At 47.7% G+C, this 26,995-nt stretch overlaps 1 long non-coding RNA gene across 2 annotated transcripts; it reads left to right on the forward strand.

Annotated features, from left to right (window-relative positions):
• The first annotated feature begins 989 nt into the window (after positions 1–989).
• On the forward strand, positions 990–26,000 carry LOC308585199. 2 transcript variants are annotated; one of them, XR_014007141.1, is made up of 4 exons: positions 990–1,136; positions 13,340–13,402; positions 15,931–16,083; positions 25,557–26,000. It is a non-coding gene; the product is annotated as an uncharacterized lncRNA (long non-coding RNA). The 2 variants fall into 2 exon arrangements; XR_014007142.1 differs by lacking the exon at positions 25,557–26,000 and adding an exon at positions 17,429–17,532 and having other exon boundaries at positions 15,931–16,087.
• The last annotated feature ends 995 nt before the right edge of the window (positions 26,001–26,995 follow it).

Here is a 26,995-nt window from a genome sequence, read left to right on the forward strand (position 1 = left end):
GCAGACTAAATATAGCTTAAGTTGCAAGTTGGGTATATGTTGGGGCAATCACATGATAGTTTCATAATGTGCCACCAGAGACTTCTCCTATAAAGGAGAATGAATATGAAGAAGTGTGTGAACAGGGCCAAACAGGGCAATGCTATTAACGTCTACTGAAACGTAGTCCCATGGGACATACTCCCAGGTAAGTCTGTATACAACTGCAGATGATGTACTGCTGTTGTACAACTCCCCTTCATTTTGGTGGGCTTTCCAGAGGAGAAATTATTCACAGGTTGTACTTCAGTTCACAAAACAAGCCAGATGGGCAATAGCTGTCATCACGGAGTTTGATTCTCTAGGGGTCTTGCTCATAGTGCTTTTTTTCAGTTCACAATTCACCACCACCACAAGCGTTACAATTCTATGAATGAGGGTGCTGTGCTGTTTTGGTTGTGATTGTATGCATACATACAACATATAATGATCTATTTAATCCAATAAATGCTTAAATGTTTTTAAATGATTAGGATTCCCCCCTCCCCAAGTTTTAGTTGTTCTTTTAACTGCCTTAGGGAAGAAGGCTGGGTATAAACAAATATATAACAAAATCAGAGAATCGCATAGATGGAAGGGACCCCAAGGGTAATACAACACAGTAATAATATTAGCAAACTTGCACAGAGTGGGGGTCGGGAGAAAGGAACTTCACCTGCTGAACTTCTGCCTGTCCAGTTGTTGTTAAAGAAAATGTGTGTCTGTGTGTGGTGTTGTTTTTTTTAAGGCAATCCTTACTGACACAATTCACCATTCATCGGCAAAACCAGCTATTAGATTCGTTGCAAAGAAATCCATAAAGCTGCGCGGGGTGGGGAGAGAAGCGACTATCTCTGCAGCGCAGCTTAGAACAAGCCAAGACGGCGCTCCCCCCCAAAAAAATACGAGGTTTTTTTTGTTTGTTTTGAAAGTGAAGGGCTTCCCATCTCCCCATTGCTTATTCCAGCCCTGTAATGCGCGCGACCGCATCTCTTCTGCTGGGTTACCATAGAAATAGAGGCACGGCCAGAGACGTTTGCATTCAGCGAAGTGGCCGAGGAGCCAGGGCTTGATTGGTCGGTCGCCGCAGTAGAGGAGTGGCGGAGGGTCAAGGAGAGGTGAGCTCATGCGGGGGGCGGGCGAGCCGGAGCTGGCAAAATGCGCGCTGCAAAGGGGGCCGTTGCTGATTAGGGCCCTCGACCGGTCCCCCCCCCCTTCTCTCTCTCTCTCTCTCTCTCTCTCTCTCTCTCTCTCTCTCTCTCTCTCTCTCTCTAAATGGAAGCGTTTAAGCAGCGATCTTTACAGAGACAACGCCGGCGCTCCGTTTTAACTCGCACGTGCCCAAGTTGCATGAGGAGCCTTTGAATGGGTCTCGGCCGCATGACATCTAGCGCCCTCTCGGGGGTACTGCAACCCTGCGGCGAAGGGAACGGCAGCCAGGGGCTCTTGGAAAGCTGGTGCAACCTTCCATCACTCGCGGAATTGCAAGAGTTGGAAAGGTACCCTGGGGGTCATCTAGCGCAACCCGCTGCAAATGCAGGAATCTTTCACCCAACGTGGGGCTCGAACCCACGACCTTGAGATTAAGAGGCTCTTAGCTCTATCTAGTGAGCTATCCTGAGGTTTAGGCCCAGGCACAACCCATCTTTCTGCATAGCAAGACCCTTTGAAGGTGGAAAGTTAAGACGTTTTTGAAGCTTAAAATAAAGCTAAAAATGCAGAGCTCTGGAAAAAAGCACCGCCTCACATTTTAGGCACCAAAACTGCAGAGCTTTATAGACTTACCTGGGAGTAAACCTAGTTGAGCACACTGTAGGACCTGCTTCCTAGTAAATATGCATGGGGTTGCATTGGGTTCAATAGGGTTTACTACCAAGTAAACGTGTCCAGAGGAGGGCAACCAAAATGGTCAAAGGCCTGGAAACGATGCCTTATGAGGAACGGCTAAGGGAGCTGGGCATGTTTAGCCTGGAGAAGAGGAGGTTAAGGGGTGATATGATAGCCATGTTCAAATATATAAAAGGATGTCACATAGAGGAGGGAGAAAGGTTGTTTTCTGCTGCTCCAGAGAAGCGGACACGGAGCAATGGATCCAAACTACAAGAAAGAAGATTCCACCTAAACATTAGGAAGAACTTCCTGACAGTAAGAGCTGTTCGACAGTGGAATTTGCTGCCAAGGAGTGTGGTGGAGTCTCCTACTTTGGAGGTCTTTAAGCAGAGGCTTGACAACCATATGTCAGGAGTGCTCTGATGGTGTTTCCTGCTTGGCAGGGGGTTGGACTTGATGGCCCTTGTGGTCTCTTCCAACTCTATGATTCTATGATTCTATGATTCTATGATTCTATGATTCTAGACCCAGACATTGGACGCAGGTGACGCTGTGGGTTAAACCTCAGAGCCTAGGACTTGCCGATCAGAAGGTCGGCGGTTTGAATCCCCACGACGGGGTGAGCTCCCGTCGCTCAGTCCCTGCCCCTGCCAACCTAGCAGTTCGAAAGCACATCAAAGTGCAAGTAGATAAATAGGTACCGCTCCGGCAGGAAGGTAAACAGCATTTCCGTGCACTGCTCTGGTTCGCCAGAAGCGGCTTAGTCATGCTGGCCACATGACCCGGAAGCTGTACACTGGCTGCCTCGGCTACTAAAGCGAAATGAGCACCACAACCCCAGAGTCGTACGCGACTGGACCTAACGGTCAGGGGTCCCTTTACCTTTACCTTAGACCTAGACATTCTGACCTAGGGCAAGCCCCATTGAACTTGGTGGGGCTTACTTCGGAGTAGATGATTGATTGATTAATTGCATTCATAACCCACTTTTCCTCCAAGGAGCTCAAAGTGTGGTACACAGGCCTCCTCCTCATTTGATCCTCACAACAACCCTGTGAGGTAGGTTAGGCTTGTGAAGAATTGCACCATTACTAGGCTTCTTTATGGGCAGCAAGGAGAGCTTTTCCTGTTATCAGGTGTTTTGAAACGGGTGGGATGGGGTGGGGTGTTAGTTCCGAAAGGCAGTTTCCTACAATTATTTTAACCAGCAAAATATTTGTGCTTGCAAGATGAGTTTAAAGCATTTGACTGGAGTCAGGACTATTTTTATTTTTTAACTAAAGCACCTTGATTTTCTTATCGAAGGCTGTGGGATGTTTTCTGAATGGGCTGTAATTTCCACTCCATAGATCAATAGGTCAAAGATCAGAGATAGTTCTGTGGCTGCTACTGTTGTTTTTGGAACTTGAATGGGAAATTCGGGGAGGGAAAGAGAGGAGAGTTACTCGCCAGAGCTAGGGGCTGCAAGCTCTGATGAGAGAGGCAGCACCAGAAACTGTCCTCTGGGGATCTGCTGAGGTAGTTCCCGTTTGCCCTTGATGTTGCTCTGCTTGCATATTTGTAAATAAAGCAAATATTACAATACCACCCTGCGCATGTGTATGTGTGATCTCCAATACTATCTCATCTACGAACAAAACTGAAACCAGTGATCCTGTCTCTGGAACTTCTCCCTGGCCAGAAGTAGGCAGATGTACACCATACCTTTCAAGCACGTTCAATGCGCTCTTCAAGCACATGTCTTGCCCCCAAAGCATCCTGGGAAGTGTAGTTTGCTAAGGATGCTGGGAATTGTAGTTGATTGAGGAGGAAAACCACAGTTCTAAGGGTTCTTTGGGGGATGCCATGTGCTCTAGAAGCACATTCAATGTGCTCTAAATGTATGGTGTAGATCTGGCCTTCGTAACACTTGTTTGGGAGTAAAGCAATTCAAATCGGAGTCAGCTGAGGTTAGGGTAAAGGAGCATGGCCCTACACCAGCCTTCACTAACTTTATTTCCCCCTGCCCGATGTTTTGGACAACTCCCATCAGCCCCAGCTGTGAAGTGAATCCTTCCTTCTGCCTGCCCCTGGATTGCTGGGCTGCCAGAATGAGCATGGACCCTTCGCTGTGAAATGTGAGCTCCTATTTGGCCAGTTACCTTGGCTAAAGCCTTGCAAGAGTTAGGGCAGCATCTCTGCAGAGCCTGTAACACATAGTGGGTCCCAACACTGTGGGATGTAGCAGCAGGGTGTACGTGCATGTGTGTGTGTGTGTCTTGTTGCAAAATGGCTGAGGCAGGCCTTGACCTCTAAGACACTCTATAGCAGAGCTTTCCAAACTTTTCATGTTGGTGACACACTTTTTAGACATGCATCATTTTGTGACACAGTCATTCAGTTTTAGTAGCAAACTGGAGGTTAAGCTAACCCAGTGGCGTAGCGTGGGGGGTGCAGGGGGGCCCGGCCGCACCGGGCGCAACATCTGGGGGATAGGGTTAGGGGGCGCAAATCCATGGGTTAGGGGGCACAAATCCACGGGTTAGGGGGTGCAAATTACTTGCCTTGCCCCGGGTGCTGACAACCCACACTACGCCACTGAGCTAACCTCTTTCCAGACCTGGGAGAAGCACGGGGAACGTTTACACAACAAACCTACACACTGCACCCAACACACTAAAGCAGAGGTTTTCAACATTTTTGGGTCCACAGCTCCCTTGACCAACTACATTATTTCTGCGGCACCCCTGTGGGGCTCAGGATCCCAGTTATGTCACCCCTTGCCTGCAGAGCTGGCAGCGCCTCACTCTTTTTCAAACACCCTCCCTTGTGAAGGGTTCCCTCAGCCTCCTCTCCTCTCCCTTCTCCTTGGGAGTCCTCTGGGCAGCTGCTGCCCCTGGTCTCTCAGCTGCCCCACTGCAAAGAGAGGTGCCTCCTCACACTGCCCCACAGGAGCCTGGGAAGCACCCCCTTGCCAGCCTCTGATCAGCCTGGGGAGCTTGTAGCCAGGGCTGCTGCAACAAACAGCTTTGCAAGCCTTTGGGAGGCAGAGACGCGAGAGGGCATCAGAGGAGGGAGGGAAGGAAAGAGGGACAGAAGCCAGTGTTGCCCACAGCACCCCTGACCATCATTCAAGGCACCCCAGGGTGCCACGCACACTGGTTGAAAACCAATGCACTAAAGTGTCACGGCACACAGTTTGGAGAGCACTGCTCTATAGTTTTTTCTGCAACAGGCTAACATAGCTATCCCTTTGGCAGTTGTAAACCAAATGTATATTCCAAATAATATAGGGGCTATTAGCATATTTTATGATGCAGAAATGCAACAACAACAATAACACTTTTAGAGTGAAAACATCCACATTTTCCCCCATTCGTCTTCAAATGAAGAATGCTGAAGCCATGCTTAGATTTAACAAGAGCTCTTCAGAAGGATCTTAACCTTACAAAAGAAAACAAAAGAAAAGTAATAAATGGGGCCAATCTATCTACCTATCTCTTCAGCGCTGAGGAATCTGATTACCCAACATATTAAAAGCATGACGACAGCTCGGTTATTGCTTTTTCCAAGTTGCAGATTGAGAGATTTTGTAAGATTGTTTGAAAAGGAAACAGTGGGGCGTGGAAGTCTTGTTTGCTTGCTACATTTGCACCCCATCTTTCCTATAAAGAGCTTGAGGCATTGCACATGCCCTACGCCCCCTAATTTATTCTTGGAAGGACCCTATGAGATAGGTTGGGTTGAGAGACAGTGATAGGCCCAAGATCATAGAGTCATCTTCGCAGCTTGGGGAAGATTTCAACCCTGGTCTCCCCTGTCCTAGTCCAACACACTCTAATGTGGTCTCCTAAAGATGTTGTGGGCTACTAGCCCTGTTATGCTGGGTGAGGCTGCTTTAAGTTCTAGACCAGAAGATCTGGAGGCTACCACCTCTCCTTACTTTAACCTCTGGTCTGAGGGGACTCTTCCACTCTTAATATCCAGTACTGACAATAAAGGGTTAATACGGAGTTATACAAAAATACCAGCCAGGAGGGACATGTGTTTGAAAATGGAAGTCATCAAACAGAGGAATTGAAGCCTTATTTACCTAGGGATCCATTAGCCACGCCATCCCCTGGACCTCGGAGGGAACAAAAGTACCAGGAAAGCAAAATCTTCTTTGGAGAAAAAGAGTTTATTGAGATCTGTGCACAGAGATATTCTGTACTCAGAGACAGCCAGCTGGATCTCTCCTGAAAATATACTGGCTGTAACGCAAGACACTTCAGCAGACTTTCTTATACCCCCAGACTTCCCCAATCGGCTAGCAAATATTGCTTGCTAAACACATTTTATTGCTTGCTAAACATTCCTGTCTTTCTGCTTAGCCAAGCACTCCCTCCCACCTCCTTGTACACGTGTCTTCTTTTGCTAACTAAGCATTCCCTTCGTATCTCTTCTTATTCTTGCATTACTAAGCAGAAGTAAAGCAGGAAACATCTTGCTAGTGGTTTTCGGTTAACAGCAGTTTCTGGCTAGGCAGGAAACGACCTCCTGACCTGTAGCTAACATCAGCAGTTTCAAGTAGCTGGTTAGGCAGAAAACGACCTCCCGACCTGTCTGCTTTAGACTTTTGCAAGCAACTGCAATTTTGGGCTGTTTAACTATCCTAGCAGAGTGCAGGAATTTACTATGTGTAGATAGTATTTGAGAGCAACAGAATACAAAGCACAGAAAATATTGAGAGAAACCTTTCCCATCTCCCTTTACTCCGTCCTCTTCTTTTGAACAATCTATTACTTAGATTCGTTCTGGGGTAGGGGTCTATATTCTCTCATTACAGCAATCACGCGAGGTCTCATCATGCGAGACATCATCTTTCCCATCATATGTTGCAAGCATTGCATTAAGCAGGGTATACAGAAGCAGAAAAGCAATAGAAGCATTATTGGGCCTATTCTTCCCACAAATACGATACCGTTCATGCCAACAGAAATACGAGAACATCCATATGACAAGGGCGGTACATATCACTCCTACCCACCAAACCCAATGTCTCCATGGTTCCTCCCACCAATATTCAGGGGGTGTGCTCATTGTTGAAGAGCCCACTGATATTTGTGCCCGACTACCTGTTGAGCCTCAAGGATGAGAGCCCCCCGGGAGCTGATGCTTCCACTATGTGGGCAATTTTTCTACTAACCCTGTTGGGTGGATTGAACTCTCGTGCTGCCTCCCTAGTGACCAGAGGTGGCAATTCTTACTGGCACTTGCTTAGCAATTTCAATGCCCACCTGGTTAAGGCTCCCACCCCTGCAATACTTGCATCAAGATAGGTTCCGCCCCATCTATCACCTGGATTAAGAGTAGGACCTGGTCTATCAAATGAGGTTGGTACAGTGCTCTACCTTCCAGACAACAGTTGACTACCCTCCCACAACAGCAAGAGCGGTCCAGAACTAGATAGATTTCGATCGTCTCTGCAGCTTCCCGTAAGAGCACTGTCCACGCGTGCTGGTCAGTGGTGTGGGAGAGGAGCCACAACGGGGCAGTGGGGTGTCTCAATACGGCAATCTCATCAAACCCCAGTTTCCAATAGCCAAAGAGCACGCCATCTCTTACCACCGGCAAGACGAACCAGTCGTAGCAGAGGCCAGCAGGCCAATAGGGTTGGTATGGTTCGGTAGGGTCTGGGCAATAAGACATAGAGCAAGTCAATAAAGAAAATAAGAGAGAAAAGAGAAAGTCTTTGTAACTGTCCTTGTGATGATTAGTCGCAGGATCTCGTTGCCCGTGGCCTAACGCTTTTTCCCTGGTAGCGTCAGACACAAGGTGATGATCAACTTCAGAGGGTCAGCAGGATTTCTCTTGCAAGTCCAGACACCCTTCTTCAGATGCGTGTGATGTACCCAGGGGATCACCTCGACTACTTTCACTGCAGTTGGGGATGAGGGGGCGCCAGACGCTGTCACCCAGAGGAACTGGTGAACCGGCTCAGCAAGACTGCCGCGGGACTGCAGGTGTACGCTCGAGGGAATACCTGGAAAGGAAGCAAACACACACAACAAACACAGGGATTGCACTTGTTCTTGGGTGATGTGATCTCCCATCTGCCCCAAACTGGCGGGGATGCCTCGGACGAAAGGGGTTGGCCTGCCATATAGAAGTTCAAAGGGTGATAGTTCTCAGTCTCTTGGTTGGCGCACAGGGCACATTTTGGGATATAGCAGCAGTTAGTTGAGGTAGAACATTCTCCCAAGGTGTGCTTTAGCAGCTGGGCCTCCCAAATGGGTGGACTCGTGGTCTTTACAATTGTGCTGGCCAGATGTTGGGGCACCAAAACACGGCTGTCTGGTCCTTCCTGGAGTGTTGCTCCTTCTTGGCTGGTCCACTGCTGTTCATCAAGGGTGTAACGTGGTTCCACATCGTCTGGAGTGAGTTCTGGTACCAATATCAAAAGTCCTGGTGGTGCCTCTAAATTGGCTGGAGAACAAATGTCTACGTTGGGGGCGCTGCCTGCGGGCGCCCCTCCCATCCAATTATTCAGCCGTGCGTGGAGATATCAGCAAGGCGGTCGTCACTGGAGGGGATCTTCAGGATGCTGAGACACAGTCCAATCTGAAGCAGCTTTCCCCACTTGAATGTGGTGGACCCAAGGGGTGGTGCCAGCGATCTTCACAGCTGTGGGTGTGGAGAGCAGATGGGCCCTTCCAACACGGTTGCAGTGGTGCCTGGGACCAGTCTTATCCACACCTCGTCACCTGGCTCAAACTGGTCACGCAAGGAGTTCGGGCCTGGGTTGAGAGAGAAAATCTCGAGGGAGAGAGACTGTACATAAGTGTTCAATTCCACATCTTGAGCAGGGATAGGTGAAAGCATGCACACATAAGGAACCGGTCTCCCAAACATCACTTCAAAAGGGTGACAAGTGAATACGTTTCAATGGGAGGCTACAAACTCTAAGCAAAGCCAAGGGCAACATGGACACCCAATCAGACCCTGTTTCTTGGGTCAATGGTTTTTCAAAGTCCTGTTCATCCTTCCCTCTTTTCCGAACTTTGGGGCCTATATGCGGTACCCACCATCTTCCTTCTTCACTGGCAACAGTGGGGTGTTTCACTGTGATTGACATTGTTTCAAGATTCCATGTTGAAGCAATCGCTTCAAATGCACCCACACTCCTTCAGCTGCCTGTCGTGGGATGGGGTATTGGTTTTTATCCTCCACCCATAGTCCAGGGTCAACATCATGAAGCAGGCTAACAGGGAGGATTCCCTCCTCTTCTTTTACCATCATCAAGCACCAATGGTCTTTCAGGGGCATTTCTAAAGAAAACTCTCCTGCTGGTCCAGTTGTCATCATTACTTTCCCCATTGGTTGGAAGGAAATCTGGGCTTGTAATTTTGTTAACAAGTCTCGGCCCAATAAAGGAATGGGACACTCTGGTATATACAAAAATTTGTGCTGGACTACTTGGCCACCTAGGCAGCAGGTAACAGACTGCAAAAACGGGGCCTTTTGTGATTTACCTGTGGCCACAATTATATTAACCACTTGGTTTGTGGGTTTTGTTACAGGCACAGGTAAGACTGAGTGGGCAGCTCCCTTGTTCACCTTCTCCTACCTGTAATAAGGTAGCTGGGTTAAGGGCTGTGGTAACCTGAAACTTCAGGCGTGAATGTAATAACAGCATCTGGCACTTCCTCTTGGAGTCACACAGCTGGTGTCCTGTCCAAACGTGAATTTATCTGCCTTTGTGAGTAGGGTGGCCACTGCCACAATCGCTCTCATACGGGGGGGGGGCAATCTCTGTTCTGTTGGGGTTAGCTTCTCTGACAAGTATGCGACGGGTTGCTGCCAATTTTCCAGTTTCTGGCATAAGACTCCCTTGGCTACCCCCTGGTCTTCATCTATGAACAGGGTAAAAGGCTTCTCGGGGTTTGGATGCCAAGCACTGGGGCTTGTTGTAATGTCACTTTGAGATCCTGAAAAGCCTGCTGCTGTTCCCTGCCCCATATAAAAAGGATCCTTCTCTATTCCCCTAGCTGACTCATGCAGTGGCCAAACAATGCTTCTGTAGTTAGTAGTGAGTCCAGGGGATATTGTTCATCATCATAAGTGGGATTATAGGTTTAAAAAAAAAAAATCCCTTCAAACAATTTTACGATCTTCGCTGGGTTCTCCTCAAAAGAGGGGTTCTGATTTCTCCAATTACAAACATCTGCACTTGAAAAGGGTATATGCTGTTTGTGGTGCCTTCGTTTGTCCAGCTGGGACAGAGGCTGGTGGATCATAAACCCTCTGAAGGGGCATTTCTCCGGCTGCCTGATCCTTCCTGGTTTTCTCATACTGTCTGTGAGACATAACTCTCTTCGCCGCCTGTCCCCACTTACGTTGCCATCTCTTCCTCTTTTCAGGGGTGCAGCATTCTGCTGCCTCAACTAACAAGGGGCTTACATCCAACTTCTTCCTCAAATGGCTTTGCAAACTCCTTTAGTCTCTTTTTCTGTCTTTCTGTCCACATTTTCTTTCCTTGATTCATATCATCTAGTGTCTTCCTAAACTCCTCGTTATCTTCCTCTTCTTCCGTCTCACTATCCTCCTTCGCAGGTCCTCCTCCCCCTACACCAGCACCTCCCTGTGCTTCTTGATTTTGGCCTGGGGGGGGGTTGTTGGTGGAGTGTAAGGTGGTGGCTTAATCACTCCCCTCTTCTCATCTTCTGGGTCTTCTAACACCAGAGGCTTCACTGTACAAATCCTGTTCTGTGTGTTGCTGTCACAGCAAGACTTTAGCCATGGTAGATTCTTTTTTTTTTTTTTTTACATTGGTCTTCCATGTAGAAATATAGGGGATCTGGTCTGGGTGGACATTTAATATATTTTGCCACAGGGGGTTGATTTGCCACAGGGGGTTGATTAATTGCAAATCAAAGCCACGCAGTTCCCTGGGTCGGCAAGTCCACCTCACATAAAGTTCTGAGTCTCTGTTTTTTGTTTTTTTGTTTTTCAATTTGAATCCCCAAATCATCACTCTTCGTGGCCGTTTTCCAGTTATTTAAAAAGCATTCAGATACTCTGCTCCTAACAGGGTTTCAAAATTCTCTCACACTCCACATGCTACAGTTTGTCAGAAAATGCACAACCCTACAATCGCTCGGCCAAGGGGACACTAAGCCTTAGCCCTCATTCAACAATTCATCCACTAGAGTATCTGACACACAACATGCCAACAAAACACTCAATTCCCTCTGCCCCATTCCCTTTCCCAAACCTTACCAATTCCTTTCCTGGTGGCATTCTTACTGCCGGGCACTCTACTGCCAACTACCAGGTGAGGCTGATCAGGCCTCTGGCCCTTTCCCTCGGGCCCCTAGCCCTTTCCTTCGGGCTTACCTTTTTCCGCTGCGGACCTGTCCCCTCGGCGCCGTCCTGTCCTCTTGTTCTCCCTCAACTAGATGTCTCCACTCCAGAACAGTGTGGCTGGCTCCCCCCACGAAACAGGCGGGGTGCGCACGGGAGCCTGCAAACGCTGCTGAGCTGTTCACCTTGGTTGAGCCTGGCCCTCCGGTCCGTATTGGGGAGGGGGCTTATCCCGGACGAGCCCCCAGAGAGATGAAGCCTTATTTACCTAGGGATCCATTAGCCACGCCATCCCCTGGACCTCGGAGGGAACAAAAGTACCAGGAAAGCAAAATCTTCTTTGGAGAAAAAGAGTTTATTGAGATCTGTGCACAGAGATATTCTGTACTCAGAGACAGCCAGCTGGATCTCTCCTGAAAATATACTGGCTGTAAAGCAAGACACTTCAGCAGACTTTCTTATACCCCCAGACTTCCCCAATCGGTTAGCAAATATTGCTTGCTAAACACATTTTATTGCTTGCTAAACATTCCTGTCTTTCTGCTTAGCCAAGCACTCCCTCCCACCTCCTTGTACACGTGTCTTCTTTTGCTAACTAAGCATTCCCTTCGTATCTCTTCTTATTCTTGCATTACTAAGCAGAAGTAAAGCAGGAAACATCTTGCTAGTGGTTTTCGGTTAACAGCAGTTTCTGGCTAGGCAGGAAACGACCTCCTGACCTGTAGCTAACATCAGCAGTTTCAAGTAGCTGGTTAGGCAGAAAACGACCTCCCGACCTGTCTGCTTTAGACTTTTGCAAGCAACTGCAATTTTGGGCTGTTTAACCATCCTAGCAGAGTGCAGGAATTTACTATGTGTAGATAGTATTTGAGAGCAACAGAATACAAAGCACAGAAAATATTGAGAGAAACCTTTCCCATCTCCCTTTAGAATGTTATTGGATAAAAAGACATTCTGTGTAGGGGAAATCGAGGACACTGGATTATGTTGCGGAAAGAGAAATAAATTAGAGATACAAGTATTGAAGGCTTCTAAACAAATATGTCTAGATGGCGTGGGATGCCTCTAATAGGCAGTCCTTGAGAGCTGGGTAGAGCGGAGCTGCTGCTGCTGCTGTAATTCTTATTATTATTGCAGGATAGTAAATAAACAGTCCATTCCAGGTTGGCTTATGTGGGAAGACCTGCTGGTCTGACCAGTTTAAGCACACTGGCACAGGTCTCTTTTCGGGCTCCATTTTGAACCCCAGGCTCCATCTTTGAGTGCATAAGCAGCTGCCTGGCTTCTGCAGGTACAGTGGGCAGATGCAAAAAAAGAACAGGACTCCTTACACTTTTAATAGCTGAGTATAAGAGGCAATTTCAGCAGGTGTAGCTTGCAGAATCATCATCTCTTCATTGCAATTATTCCCACCTTCTCCCCACCCCGCACAATGGAATGTTTCCCCCTTAGATACTCCTTAAATCTCTTCTGGGGTTTTCCCTAACCCTCCAGATCAGATTTAAGGATGGTACAGAACTCACATGGGGAGGAGCGGATGGGAATCCTGTTGCACCAGCACTAAGCCTTGTGCAGCTATTCCGTTGCATACTGCCCCATGTCTGCTGAAGGGTTCAGTATGTGGTAGATTTCCTACACCATGACATAGCTGTCAAGAGAATTACAGCGTGAGAATGAACCACACCTCAAACCCTTCTACAGGGCCAGGGTTAGTCTTAGCGCTGTCACCATTCCCAAATATTGGGCTGTATACTAAATTTCGCCCAAGACATTTTGCTGCCTGAGGCAAACGACAAGATGATGGCTCCTCGCATTTCATGTACAAAAACTGACCGGAACTGTAGCTGAATCATACTTGGGTGCTGTCAACATTGTCTTCTGCTGCACCTGAAGGCAGCAGTCTAGCTTAGGAGAAGCAGAGCAAGGCATTGTATGCACACAGTTCCCTCCTCTTCCCATCCAGGAGCTGACTCACTCTGCCTAATGGGAGGGCCAGCCCTGAGCCACACAGGAATGGAGAAGGACCACCATGCAGTTGCTCCCATCATCTCACAAATGTATAAATGACTTGAGACTCTGATTGCAGGCAAGGTCAACGTTAAGGGCTGTTTATTATGGTTTATTATTTATCTTGTTTATTACATTGATATCTTTCCTTTCCTCCAAGGAGCTCATGGCAGCGTACATGATTCTCCCACTCCTCAGTTACTCCTGACAACAACTCTGTGAGGTAGGTTAGGCGGGGAGGCAGTAATTGGCCCAAGGTCAGTCAGTGAGTGGGGTTTTGAACCCTGGTCTCCCAGGTCCTAGTCTGACACTTATAATCACTACACCACACTGGCTGTTGAAGAAATGCCTTGACTGGATGCATACAGGTTTATTAAGCTGTGATCATTTACATCAGGGGTCAGCAAACTTTTCCAGCTGGTCCACTGTCCCTCAAACCTTGTGGAGGGCCGGACTATATTTTTTTGGGGGGGGAATGAACGAATTCCTATGCCTCACAAATAACCCAAAGATGCATTTAAAATAAAAGCACACATTCTACTCATGTAAAAACACGCTGATTCCTGGACTGTCCGCGGGGCAGATTTAGAAGGCGATTGGGCCGGATCCGGCCCCCTGGCCTTGGTTTGCCTACCCATGATTTACATCATCATTTTATTTCCAGGTTAAGAAAGGAATAGCTCTCCTTTCAAGATTTTTGTGATTACCCCACACCCCAGATGTTGGCTATCTTTCCACTCCAGATTTGATTCTTCATCTATTAATCCCCACCCCACCCAAGCAACTGCCAATTTAGGAAATACTCAGGACAGTAAACCTCCTACATCCCCAGTGTAAGCATTTTTTTATTTTGACAAAGCAGTAGAATGAGGCAGATCAAAACATTGACTGTAGTAAATTGTTAAGAGGATGAAAACAGCGAGCTTTTGGTGTGCTTTGGAGGAGCTGGTGAAAGGCAGAGAATCTATTTTTGGTGCAGTTAAAATTAATAGGATACATTTCAGTTTCCTCTGTGTATATAATTTCCCTTTAAATCTTAGCTCATTGCTCTCCGGCTGTCTGTGCAACACAGAAATTATTCTTAGACTGCTTATTATTCTAGCAGACTTCTCACCTCTATTCAGTGTGACTCATGGCTGGTTTACACCTGTATATTCATAAAACTAGATGACAGCTGCATTGTATGTTGATCTAAGTGTGTGAATGAACCGTCGCAGATCTAAAACCTTAGACAAATCTTTTAATATCAGGCAGTGCCACGCCTCCTCAAAAACAGCACTGAAGTCAATCCGCACAGTCAGCTGCTAGTCAAGTAACACAGAGCTATGTGTGAACCAGCCTTTAACAGGTTCTCGAAGACTTATCGGCTCAAGCAGCCCAAAGTGCCTTTAAGTGCATTAAACAGTGTTGTTTTCTATCCATGATCCACAACCCTTTCAAAAGTGACCATCCGCGGTCTCCATCATCTTAAGGTGAGCTGTTAGGCACCACTACAATGTTGACCACATGGCATATTTTACTTCATTTATTGTCCTGTGTTTCTACCCCAATTCTTTCTCCTGAACTTAGGCAGGAAGAACCAAATGCACAAATTTAAGATAGGGGACACCTGGCTTACAAGCAGTACATGTGAAAAGGATCTTGGGGTTTTAGCGGACCACAAGCTTAACATGAGTCAACATGAGGCAATAAAAAGCTAACACTATCCTAGGCTGCCTCAACAGAAGTCTAGTGTCCAGATCAAGGGAAGTCATAGTACCACTCTAGTCTGCCTTGGTCAGACCACACCTGGAATATTGTGTGCAATTCTGGGCACCACAATTTAAGAAGGATGTTGTTGAGCTGGAATGTGTGCAGAGGAGGGCAACCAAGATGGTCAAGAGTCTGGAACCCCAGCCTTATGAGGAATGGTTGAAGGAGCTGGAAACATTTAGCCTGAAAAGGAGGGAGGAGACTGAGAGGAGATATACGGTAGCCATCTTCAAATATCTCAAGGGCTGTCACATGGAAGAGGGAACAAGCTTGTTTTCTCCTGCCCTGGGGGCAGGAGAACCAATGGCTTCAACTGGTAACAGGGGACAGGGCCTTTTTAGTGGCGGAGCCTTAGCTTTGGAATGCTGTTCCCAGAAAAGCTCACCTGTTGCCCACTCTGGTGACTCTCCACTGCCAGGCAAATAACTTTCCAGGCAGTTTAATTTGTGTTGATCTGTTTTACTCTGGTTATTTTTTATTCAGCTGCTATAGATTTTCTGTTTTTAGCTTATTTTTCTGTTTCATCATAAGCAGCCTTCATCCTGTGTTTGAAGGGCTGGGTGTAAGTTCTAATAAGAAAATAAATAATAATAAATGATAGAGAGAAGGCTAGCATGGGGGTACATTTTTACATTGACAGGAGCGATGACTGTTGTTAATGAATTCTTCTGTGCTACAATATTCCTGTTTTGGGGGATGGAGAGGAATGTTTCACTTGAGTGCTTTAGGAAGGAACATAGGGTGTTTCCTAAACACATGTGCTGTAATTCTCTCCATAATGGCATTCTCTTTGTTGTTCTCCATAGTTTTGGCAGCATAGTTGCCAACATAAGATGCTCGCAGACGGCATCTGTCAAATTTCCTTATCATAGTGGTATGTTTTCCCTTTCAGACTGCAAAATATGCAAATATATTTTCAGTGTCTCTTTTCCCTTCCGCAATTCGGTTAGCTGAGGGCTTTCCCATAGAGTTTGACTTTCCCAAGTGCATTTATTTCAGAATTCAACTGCCGAGAACGTGCTCTTTACAGCAAGAAATGCAGGGAATGCAGTGCTGCAGAATCTGTCTCCTGTCAGCTCCTTCTCAGAATCAGCTGTTAAACAGACGACATGCTCCAAAAAAGAAACAGGCTGCCTGAAGCAGCTTTATTCCGCAAGTTGAAACATCCCATCTGTGCCACATAATTAACACTTTGTGAATACTAGAGGGCTGTGAACTTTGTACAGACAAGCATGGATTCCGAGCCTTGCTAACACAGATTGTTAAGCATGTCAGCTGCTGCCCTGGGCCAGGGCTTGAAATGGTTTTTAATTGCTTGATGGGCAAATCACTTTATTCGGCCTCCTTGAATTGAAGGGTGCATGCAGACGTATGTTGTTTAAATGGGCACTGGCTTTGGTCGGATGTAGCACAAAACTACGGTTTAGTATTACATGCAAAAGCCTTGAACTTATGCGTTCTCCCCCTCCAGGGAAGGGCTTATAAGCTTTTGCTGCTATTTTTAACTAACTGCAGTTTAGCATTATTTCTGAACCTAGACAAACAGTGGTTACTCTTAACTATGTCTTATTAAAACAATCCAGTTTCATACCATAGCTTAAGAATCTGGGTTCTGAGTGTGGGTGTAACGCAACCAGCGCCGGCCCACCTATCAGGCAGCAGGATTCGCAAGGGTAGCAGACCCGCCCGACCAAGGAATGCCTTGCCTGCTGCTGCTGCGGTGCACCATTTTGTGGTTCACCTCAGGTGCCAAAATGCATTGGGCCAGCCCTAAACGCAACTGTGGTTCATCGAAAATGGAAGTGAAAGTTTCTGATCCCATGTTGGAAGAGTGAGCGATAAAATATGGGGACCTGATATTTGCCCAGGCGCATTTGCATAATGATAAGCTTAGCATTCCGTTTGAATGAGGCCACTATGGAAGTGCACTCACCGTGTTGAATGAAATTTCATAGCCAGGATCAAACTTGGGATCTTGCTTCAGAAAGTAAGGTAAAGGCGCCCCTGACCGTTAGGTGCAGTCGTAGACGACTCTGGGTTTGCGGCGCTCATCTCGCTCTGTAGGCTGAGGAGCCGGCATTTGTCCGCAGACAGCTTCCAAGTCATGTGGCCATCATGACTAAGCCGCTTCTGGCGAACTACAGCAGCACACGGAAACACTGTTTACCTTCCCGCCAGAGCGGTACCTATTTATCTACTTGCACTTTGACGTGCTTTCGAACTGCTAGGTTGGCAGGAGCAGGGACTGAGCATCGGGAGCTCACCTCGTCATGGGGATTCGAACCACCAACCTTCTGATTGGTAAGCCCTGGGCTCTGTGGTTTAGCTGCAGAAAGTAGCTGTGCACAAAACTAATAGGCTGGTGCTTTTGATGTCTTAGATCCACATCCTCAGAACAATTTCACTGTTTTTAAATGGATGTAAACATAAGGCAGTAAACGAACATAGAAATGAGTAGACATTAACATTGCACTTTCAAAAATAACAATGCAGGTAGCCTGCTGGAAAAAGAAAAGAAGACAGACAGCTGAGATTGGTATTTGAATCACAGATAGGTATGTCAGCTGAATGTATTGTGAAGGCAGAATGCAGGCCAGCTCCTTCCACAAAGCCCTAGTTAAATGTCTGTTTGCATGAACCTTACACTTTCTGTATCAATGAGTCTTATACCTGTTAAGTGTAAGACTAGAGAAGCTTGCATTTGAATAATCTAGCTAAACTTCCTTGCATTTATTTTTTTTAAGCAGCATTTTCTTGTGGATCAAACTATAAAAATCAGGAAAAGGGTGTTGGAAAATTAAGCAGCAATTTGGGGAAGAAGCAGTTGTGGGTTCATTTATTTATTTTGTACAGTCGTACCCTGGTTTCCAAATCGAATGCGTTCCGGAAGTCAGTTCGACTTCCAAAATGTTCGGAAACCAAGGCACAGCTTCCGATTGGCTGCAGGACACTCCTACAGCCAATCAGAAGCCGCAGAAGCCACGCTGGACGTTCGGCTTCTGAGGCAAAGTCTGCAAACCGGAACACCTACTTCTGGGTTTGTGACGTTCGAGTTCCGAGTTGTTTGTGAACTAAGCTGTTCAAAAACCAAGTTACGACTATGCTCCATTTACAATCATTTGAAGCTAAGCTCTTCTGAAATCGCTCTGGCTTACTTCTGAGTTACCTTATGGAGTTACCTTCAGGAAAAGAGAAGGCTAAGGAGTAAACCCTACACAAATCTGGAATGGAGTCCCTAAGATGGTTGGATGGTGCCTTGTACACCTCCTTCCAGTAACTCCTGCTTGGCAGGGGGTTGGACTCGATGGCCCTTGTGGTCTCTTCCAACTCTATGATTCTATGATTCTAAGTTGGTGCCAAACGTACTGCTCTGCTTTCCTTTGGACCACAGGGAGGCCAAGAATGGGGTCTGGTTGTTTTGGCAGCTCAGGACCTTCAAGAACACTGCCCAGGCTTCCACCCTGGAGAAGTCATGTTGGTGCCGCTAACGCAGCAAAAACAATGTGGGAGGAAGCAGTTATGAGTTACTGGTCTCTGCAGCTACAGCAGGTGCTGTGATTCTCCAGTGGTTTGGCCTCCCCTGGAGATGCACTGCATTGTCTCTTAAGACAGATGGATGCCTATTTACTAGATTGCCAAAATTCTGATCAAAAAGTTCTGTACCAAGTCACTATCTCTGAATAATGTTTCCACAGTAGTTTTTTGAAAGGGAGCCTTAAAAATATGCTTTTTTTTGTAAATACTGGTCACAAATGTAGGGTTTTGGAAGTCACCAGCATGTTAACACTGTTACCAGAGACACCCCTATCCAAAGAGGGGAAAATATGGCAGCCACCTTAAACACTTACAACACATTTTATTTTTATCCAAAGGGAAATTATATAGTGGCTGCGATCCAGAACACACCATCCCATCTTTATCACATGGATACTGAGCATAAAATCTGCCCATTGATGATTAAAGGGTGCTTCCAGAAATACAGTATAGGAAAGTCAGTACAGTAGTGGAGTCATTTTTTTGGCTCGCATTCTTGGGGGTTTTGCTCTTGTTGTTGGAATTTCTCATCCTTTTGATCAATTTGAAAAGAGAAGATGGTTCGCTCGTCTAAAACATTCCTCTCCCTGGACTGTTCAAAGCCTTGTTTGATCTACTTCAGCAGCAACTCTCTCACCCACACAACCAAATGTTACAGATGGGAAGGGTGCTGCAGCGGTGACATTTCTTCTTCAACTCTTGTGTATTTACTTCCAGAGGTGTAAAACCGGTGGAGTTCCAATTTCAGCTGACTCACAGCTACTGGAAATCTTACCGTGGTAATAAATGACAGCCCTAGTTGAGGACGTATGCAAAAGATGCAGATCCATTTCACTGGGCGGAATGTCCTGAAAGTGCTACAGGACTTTTGACCTCTGTTTATTGATACACAGCCTTAAGCTCCAGTCCTTCCATTTTACAAGCAGCCCTGATGCTTCTTAAGCATTGGATCTAGGTCCTGTTGAGTTTCAGGTGGGATGTGGAAGAAGCAAAGTATTGGTACAGATTTGGGGTACCAGAATTTAGGGGAGCAAAAGTCTCCATCATTCTAAGAAGTTAGTGAATGTTAGAAATTATTGAATGCTAGAAATTAATGAATGCATGCAGTCTTCCCCTGGGATGGAAGCATGACAAATGTGTTGATGGCCCATCAAAGGAAGAAGTTTGGATGTATGAAACAAGGGGGTAACATGGGTGTTAGATTACACAGAGGAAAAATGTTGTCCTTTTAAAAAACAGAGGCCTGAAACTGTTTCTGTTTTGCCAAACATTTTGGGGGAATTAATTTGATTTAAGGTTTGGCTTTTGTTCCTTATTTTATGTCATTTAATTGATTTTATTTTAAACCACCACTATATTGTTGTTATGAATTTGGGGCAGTGGGGACAAGTTCCCCATAATCCTAACTTTAGTAAAGGGCAGAGTTTACCGTATTTTTCGCACTATAGGACGCACTTTTTCCCCTCCAAAAATGAAGGGGAAATGTGTGTGCGTCCTATGGTGCGAATGCAGGCTTTTGCTGAAGCCTGGAGAGCGAGAGGGGTCCGTGCGCACCGACCCCTCTCGCTCTCCAGGCTTCAGGAAGCTATCCCAAGTCTTGCAAGCCCGGCGGGATGTCCCGCGGGCTCGCAAGGCTTGCGGGCAGCAGCCTGCACCCAAAAGCTGGGGACAGCGGGGAGGCGCAGAGCCGCCACCCCGCTATTCCCCGACCTGATCTGGAGGCTGGCGGGGGGAGAAGCAAGCCTGCTTCTCCCCCCCACCATCCCCACAACCTCCAGATCAGGTCGTGGAAAAGCGGGATGGCGGCGCTCCGCTATCCCGCTTTTCCCCGACCTGATCGGGAGGCTGGCGGGGGGAGAAGCAAGCCTGCTTCTCCCCCCCACCAGCCCCACAACCTCCAGATCAGGTCGTGGAAAAGCGGGATGGCGGCGCTCCGCTATCCCGCTTTTCCCCGACCTGATCGGGAGGCTGGGGGAGGGAGAAGCAAGCCTGCTTCTCCCCCCCACCAGCCCCACAACCTCCAGATCAGGTCGGGGGAAAGCGGGATGGCGGCGCTCCGCTATCCCGCTTTTCCCCGACCTGATCGGGAGGCTGGGGGAGGGAGAAGCAAGCCTGCTTCTCCCCCCCACCAGCCCCACAACCTCCAGATCAGGTCGGGGGAAAGCGGGATGGCGGCGCTCCGCTATCCCGCTTTTCCCCGACCTGATCGGGAGGCTGGGGGAGGGAGAAGCAAGCCTGCTTCTCCCCCCCACCAGCCCCACAACCTCCAGATCAGGTCGGGGAAAGCGGGATGGCGGCGCTCCGCTATCCCGCTTTTCCCCGACCTGATCGGGAGGCTGGGGGAGGGAGAAGCAAGCCTGCTTCTCCCCCCCACCAGCCCCACAACCTCCAGATCAGGTCGGGGGAAAGCGGGATGGCGGCGCTCCGCTATCCCGCTTTTCCCCGACCTGATCGGGAGGCTGGGGGAGGGAGAAGCAAGCCTGCTTCTCCCCCCCACCAGCCCCACAACCTCCAGATCAGGTCGTGGAAAAGCGGGATGGCGGCGCTCCGCTATCCCGCTTTTCCCCGACCTGATCGGGAGGCTGGGGGAGGGAGAACCAAGCCTGCTTCTCCCCCCCACCAGCCCCACAACCTCCAGATCAGGTCGTGGAAAAGCGGGATGGCGGCGCTCCGCTATCCCGCTTTTCCCCGACCTGATCGGGAGGCTGGGGGAGGGAGAAGCAAGCCTGCTTCTCCCCCCCCCCACATCCCCACAACCTCCAGATCAGGTCGGGGGAAAGCGGGATGGCGGCGCTCCGCTATCCCGCTTTTCCCCGACCTGATCGGGAGGCTGGGGGAGGGAGAAGCAAGCCTGCTTCTCCCCCCCACCAGCCCCACAACCTCCAGATCAGGTCGTGGAAAAGCGGGATGGCGGCGCTCCGCTATCCCGCTTTTCCCCGACCTGATCGGGAGGCTGGGGGAGGGAGAAGCAAGCCTGCTTCTCCCCCCCCACATCCCCACAACCTCCAGATCAGGTCGGGGGAAAGCGGGATGGCGGCGCTCCGCTATCCCGCTTTTCCCCGACCTGATCGGGAGGCTGGGGGAGGGAGAAGCAAGCCTGCTTCTCCCCCCCCCACCATCCCCACAACCTCCAGATCAGGTCGGGGGAAAGCGGGATGGCGGCGCTCCGCTATCCCGCTTTTCCCCGACCTGATCGGGAGGCTGGGGGAGGGAGAAGCAAGCCTGCTTCTCCCCCCCCCACCATCCCCACGACCTCCCGGCTTCAGGAGAGCCCCACCGCCAGCCCCACAAGCTCGGGGGACAGCGGGAGAGGCGCAGCGCGCCATCCCGCTGTCTCCCGACATGGTTTGGAGGTTGGCGGAAGGCTTCCTCCTCCCCCAGCCCCGCAAGTTCCCAGAGCGATGCCAAAGCATGGCTCTGGGTCCCGTTCTGGGGGAGGGGGAAGCTCGGGCTTCCCCGCCCCAGCCCCGCGCCTGGGGGGGGGGATAAATTTTTTTTGCCTTTATTTCCCCCCCCCCCAATCTAGGTGCGTCCTATGGACCGGTGCGTCCAATAGTCCGAAAAATACGGTAGCTAATATTTGGAGCACGAAGGGAAGATTCCAGGCCAGTGAAAAATACAGGCTGAACCAGTTCTCCTGTTCAGGAGATTGCTGATAGCGACGCTATTAAGAACACAAGGAGAATTGGTCAGAAACAGAAGAACTGAGAGGGGGAGGTTGCCAGGGTTAACAGAGGGTGTGATGTCACCACAGGAAAAAAGGTGTGCTTTTGAAACAGAGGTTTCAGACTAGGGGTTTTGGGAAAGACGAAGGGAGGGGCCAGAACTCAGAGAATCAGAGAACTGTGGGGTTGGAAGGGGTCTTCAAGGGCAGGAAAATAATACCCTACTTTTTTTCCTTCTTTTTTTTCTTAAGGATACAGTCAGGGCCTGCACAATTCCCTGGGGAAGAGTCTGAATTGCCAATTCCTTTTTTTTTTTTTTTTTACATTTAGAAGAAGCAGAATACACTACCTGCTGGCCACCTTGCAAAACTGAAGGAACTTTGAGCAAATTGAAAGTGGACACCAGTTTATGCCACACCAGAAATACTGGTCTATCTGGTATGAAAGAGGACATTTGGAGAGCCTTCAGTAATCCCAGCCATGTAGCTAAGTAGTGTGTGCTGGAAACCCCCAGACCTGAGCTTCTTCATGCTCAAACACATGGCAGTAAAGTCACAATACTCAAATGAAGCACACTTGACTCTCTCATAAGCCGCAACATTCTTAAGGGTGCACCCCCAATATTTCTGCTTTATTGATGTCAGAAGAAGCACAATAAAAGTGGGAGAAAAAACACCCAGGAACATTTGTGGTATATATATATATAAAAATAAATCATGTGATTTCAGCAGAAGGCTATGGGACATGTACTGACTGGAAATGCAACAGCGTGACTTCACCCAAACCTTTGTAGGCACCTGGGTATAACTGTTTTGACACCATCATGAGCTCAAAGCATCATGGGTGAGCAACAAAAAGGACGTCTGGAGGACCCTTAAAGGTAAAGGTAAAGGGACCCCGACCATTAGGTCCAGTCGTGACCGACTCTGGGGTTGTGGCGCTCATCTCGCTTTATTGGCCGAGGGAGCCGGCATATAGCTTCCGGGTCATGTGGCCAGCATGACTAAGCCGCTTCTGGCAGACCAGAGCAGTGCACGGAAATGCTGTTTACCTTCCTGCCAGAGTGGTACCTATTTATCTACTTGCACTTTGATGTGCTTTCAAACTGCTAGGTTGGCAGGAGCAGGGACCGAGCAACGGGAGCTCACCCCGTCGCGGGGATTCAAACCGCCGACCTTCTGATCGGCAAGTCGTAGGCTCTGTGGTTTAACCCACAGCGCCACTCGCGTCCGGTGGACCCTTAGGCATTGCTAAAATAAACGCATTACCACAAAAGAAGATACAAATCTGCATGTGCCAATTTGTATGTATAATTCCAAATCTAGAACCATTCGCTGCAATTTCATTAAAATATAATGCCCCTCACCATAACAAGGAACAAGACTATGGTGTGTGTGTGCCTGCCTAGTTTTGCAACCCAGAGATGAAGCGTTTGTGGGCACCTTCAAGACCCCTGCTGCTCTTTCTTCTTACAGTTCTTCATATTTCAACCAGAAAGCTGGTGTGGTGTAGTGGTTAGAATGATGGACCTGGCACCTAGAGATATGTGATGAAGGGGCCAGGCGAGCCTTCCTGGGGAGAGCACTCCACAAGTGGTGAGCCACCATAAAAAAGGCTCGTTCTCACGTTGCTGCCCTCTGGACCCCTTGAGGAGGAGGCACATGAAGAAGGGCCTCAGATGATGAGCACAGGATCTGGGTCAGTTCATATGAGGAGAGGTGGTCTTTGAGGTTTTACAGTTCTGAGCCATTTAAGACTTAATAGGTCGCGACTGGACTTAACTGTCAGGGGTTCTTTACCTTTACCTTTTTAGGTCATAACAAGCACTTTGAATTGGACTTGGAAATGGATTGTTAACCATTGCAGTTGGGCCAGGACTGGTATTATACAGTATGCTCAAACCGCCATGCCCCGGTGAGCAACCTGACTGCTGAATTCGGCACCAGCTGAAGTTTCTGGATCATCTTCAGAGACAGCCCCATGTATAGCATGTTGCAGTAATCTAACCTAGAGGTTACCAAAGCACAGACAACAAAAGTTGTTGTTGTTGTTTAGTCATTTAGTCGTGTCCGACTCTTCTTGATCCCATGGACCAGAGCACGCCAGGCACTTCTATCTTCCACTGCCTCCCGCAGTTTAGTCAAACACATGCTGGTAGCTTCAAGAACACTATCCAACCATCTTGTCCTCTGTCGTCCCCTTCTCCTTGTGCCCTCCATCTTTCCCAACATCAGGGTCTTTTCCAGGGAGTCTTCTCTTCTCATGAGGTGGCCAAAGTATTGGAGTCTCAGCTTCAGGATCTGTCCTTCCAGTGAGCACTCAGGGCTGATTTCCTTAAGAATGGACATGTTTGATCTTCTTGCAGTCCATGGGACTCTCAAGAGTCTCCTCCAGCACCATAATTCAAAAGCATCAATTCTTCGGCAATCAGCCTTCTTTATGGTCCAGCTCTCACTTCCGTACATCACTACCGGGAAAACCATAGCTTTAACTATATGGACCTTTGTTGGCAAGGTTATAAAGCTGATGGACGGCACTCTGTGACACTGAGGCCACCTGAGCCTCCAGCAACAGCAAAGGATCCATATGTACTCCCAAGCTGTGGAGCTGCTTCTTTAGTAGGTCTGTAACCTCACCAAGAGTAGGCAGCCTCCCATCCATCTGGTCTAGGAAACCACCCACTAACAAGGCCTCAATCTTATCTGGTTTGAGCTTCAGTTTATTGGCGCTCATCCAGTCCATTACCAAGGTCATGACAATGGTCCAGCACATCCACAGCCTCTTCACTGTTTTGTTTTTGGTCATTGTTCTCTCTCCATTTTCTAACACACTGTAAACGAAAATACAATAGCTCTGGCTTCACAGGTGCAAACTCTCCTTAGATCTGACCAGGATTCATTTGGGATCCTTACCCAACATTTGGAAAACAGTGGTGTAGAGTTCAGTAGGATGCAAGACCGCGTCAAATTTAGGGGGCCCTTCTTGCCCTTCCGTGGCAGACATATCAAAGCATTCTGAGTAATTCTGGAGTTAATATAAATAATTTGAAACCCACCCTAGGTCATTGAAGCTATTCCACATTTGTAATACTGTGTACATGAGATCTTAAATAATTCAGCTTGACAGCAGATTCCTGCATAATTAGATTTAATGTTAATATTGTTTAAAGGTAAACCAGGCCCTTGCATTTGCATGGAGAAACAAGTTTTCACTGGTAAGCTTTACACTGTTAAAAGAGTATGACATGCCTTATAACAACTTTGTTTGCAACCGGTATTTCATGAACTCTCTCCAGACTTCTTTTTTTGTGTGTGTTCCTGTGCCAGAAAGGGGCACGTGTTTGTCCTTGAAACTAAACGAAATCAAAAGAATCTCTAATTTATTTTCCTCTACCCACTAATGTTCCTCCTCCCATTTGCCCTCCAGTTTACAATCGCTAACCCTTTCATGGATGGGTGAGCTTGGAAAATCATTTTGAATGGAAATTGGCTGAACCGGTTAGCAGACTTCAGGTAATTATACCTTGGAGGCTTGTTGGTAGATCAGATATTTGAGAGTAATGTTTCAAGCTACTTTCTCAAACTTTGTAACCATTAAAACTTAAATATCTTGCGCAGCAGAAGAATGTGTGTTTCTGTGAAAGAGGCACAAAAGGTGATTGTTTAATAGACTGGAGGAGAGGGTGGAGGGGGGTTAAAGAGAGAAATTATACAACTAAGGAACAGCAGCTACACCCTCTTAGAGTAAGGATCTATAAACTGAAGAAGGATTCTTGAACTGGGTAACAGAAAGGACACTCCCTTGGGCAAGACATGAGAGAGATGTGCTGATAAGAAGATCTAAAAGGAGAAAGAAATGGGTTAATCAAGGGGTTTCATGTTTCTCTCTTCCTTTCCCTTCTTTTAATTTCTTATTAATTTGATTAATTTGTATACCGTGTTTAAAGTGGGGAAAATCTGGCACAAAATTGCCTTTGTTTCTGACCCTTTTGTTGCAAAGGGTAGCTAAGCCAAAACCTATTTATAGAACAGGCTGAAAACTAGCTGATGGTTGTGAGCTGGTAACTTGAGAAGCTATGGTGACACGGAATGTTCATAAACATTATAGCTGCTCAGAGGTAACACAGAGAGACATAAAGAAATGGAATTAGCATGGGGTGCACTTCTTGGTGTCAACGATCCTTACTACGATTTGTAGAAATTGCAGTTTTGGCTGCTGAAGCAGAGCAGGGTGCTGGCACAATGGACCTAGTCTTTATTGCTTTTGGAACATAGCCAGTGAGCCTAGGTCACCAGTTGGCACATTTTCGCTCTTCCTTTGATACATCGGCATGGGCGAATGTACCATTACATCTGCCAAGTTGAAACCTTAGGAATGCAGCCCTTGGTCAGTCGTCGGTATTGTAGGCCCTGCTAAGTAGTCACAACTCCACATTTCCACCTGTTCCTCCCGCTACAAACTTCAGTGACATGCTTCCTGTACATTTGCTTTGGGGCTAAAGACCCCCCATGATCAAAAGGAGCCTTACCAGCTTTCTCTTGATATGAAGGACAGTCCTGAAAATCACTGGTGTACCTTAAGAGTGAAGAACTTTCAGCAAAGGCCTGAAATTTTATATACAGGTAAGGAAATGTAGTGTTCAGAATCTCTAGTTCAGAAATCTTCACATGTAGCTATGGTGAATGACCTCCAAAGAGACAGTTGACATGATCAAGCTTGGACAACACCAGTCACTTCTAGGAAGGAAGGTGGCATCTGGGTTCCACCAATGTGATGTAAAAGCTGGCTGCATGGAACACGTAAATCACAGGTACCTAAACAGATCCAATGGATTCACTTCTGGGATCTGACTCACACATAGCAGT

The sequence above is a fragment of the Podarcis bocagei genome, assembly GCF_964188305.1.
Source record: "Podarcis bocagei genome assembly, chromosome: 4".
Lineage (NCBI taxonomy): Eukaryota > Metazoa > Chordata > Lepidosauria > Squamata > Lacertidae > Podarcis > Podarcis bocagei.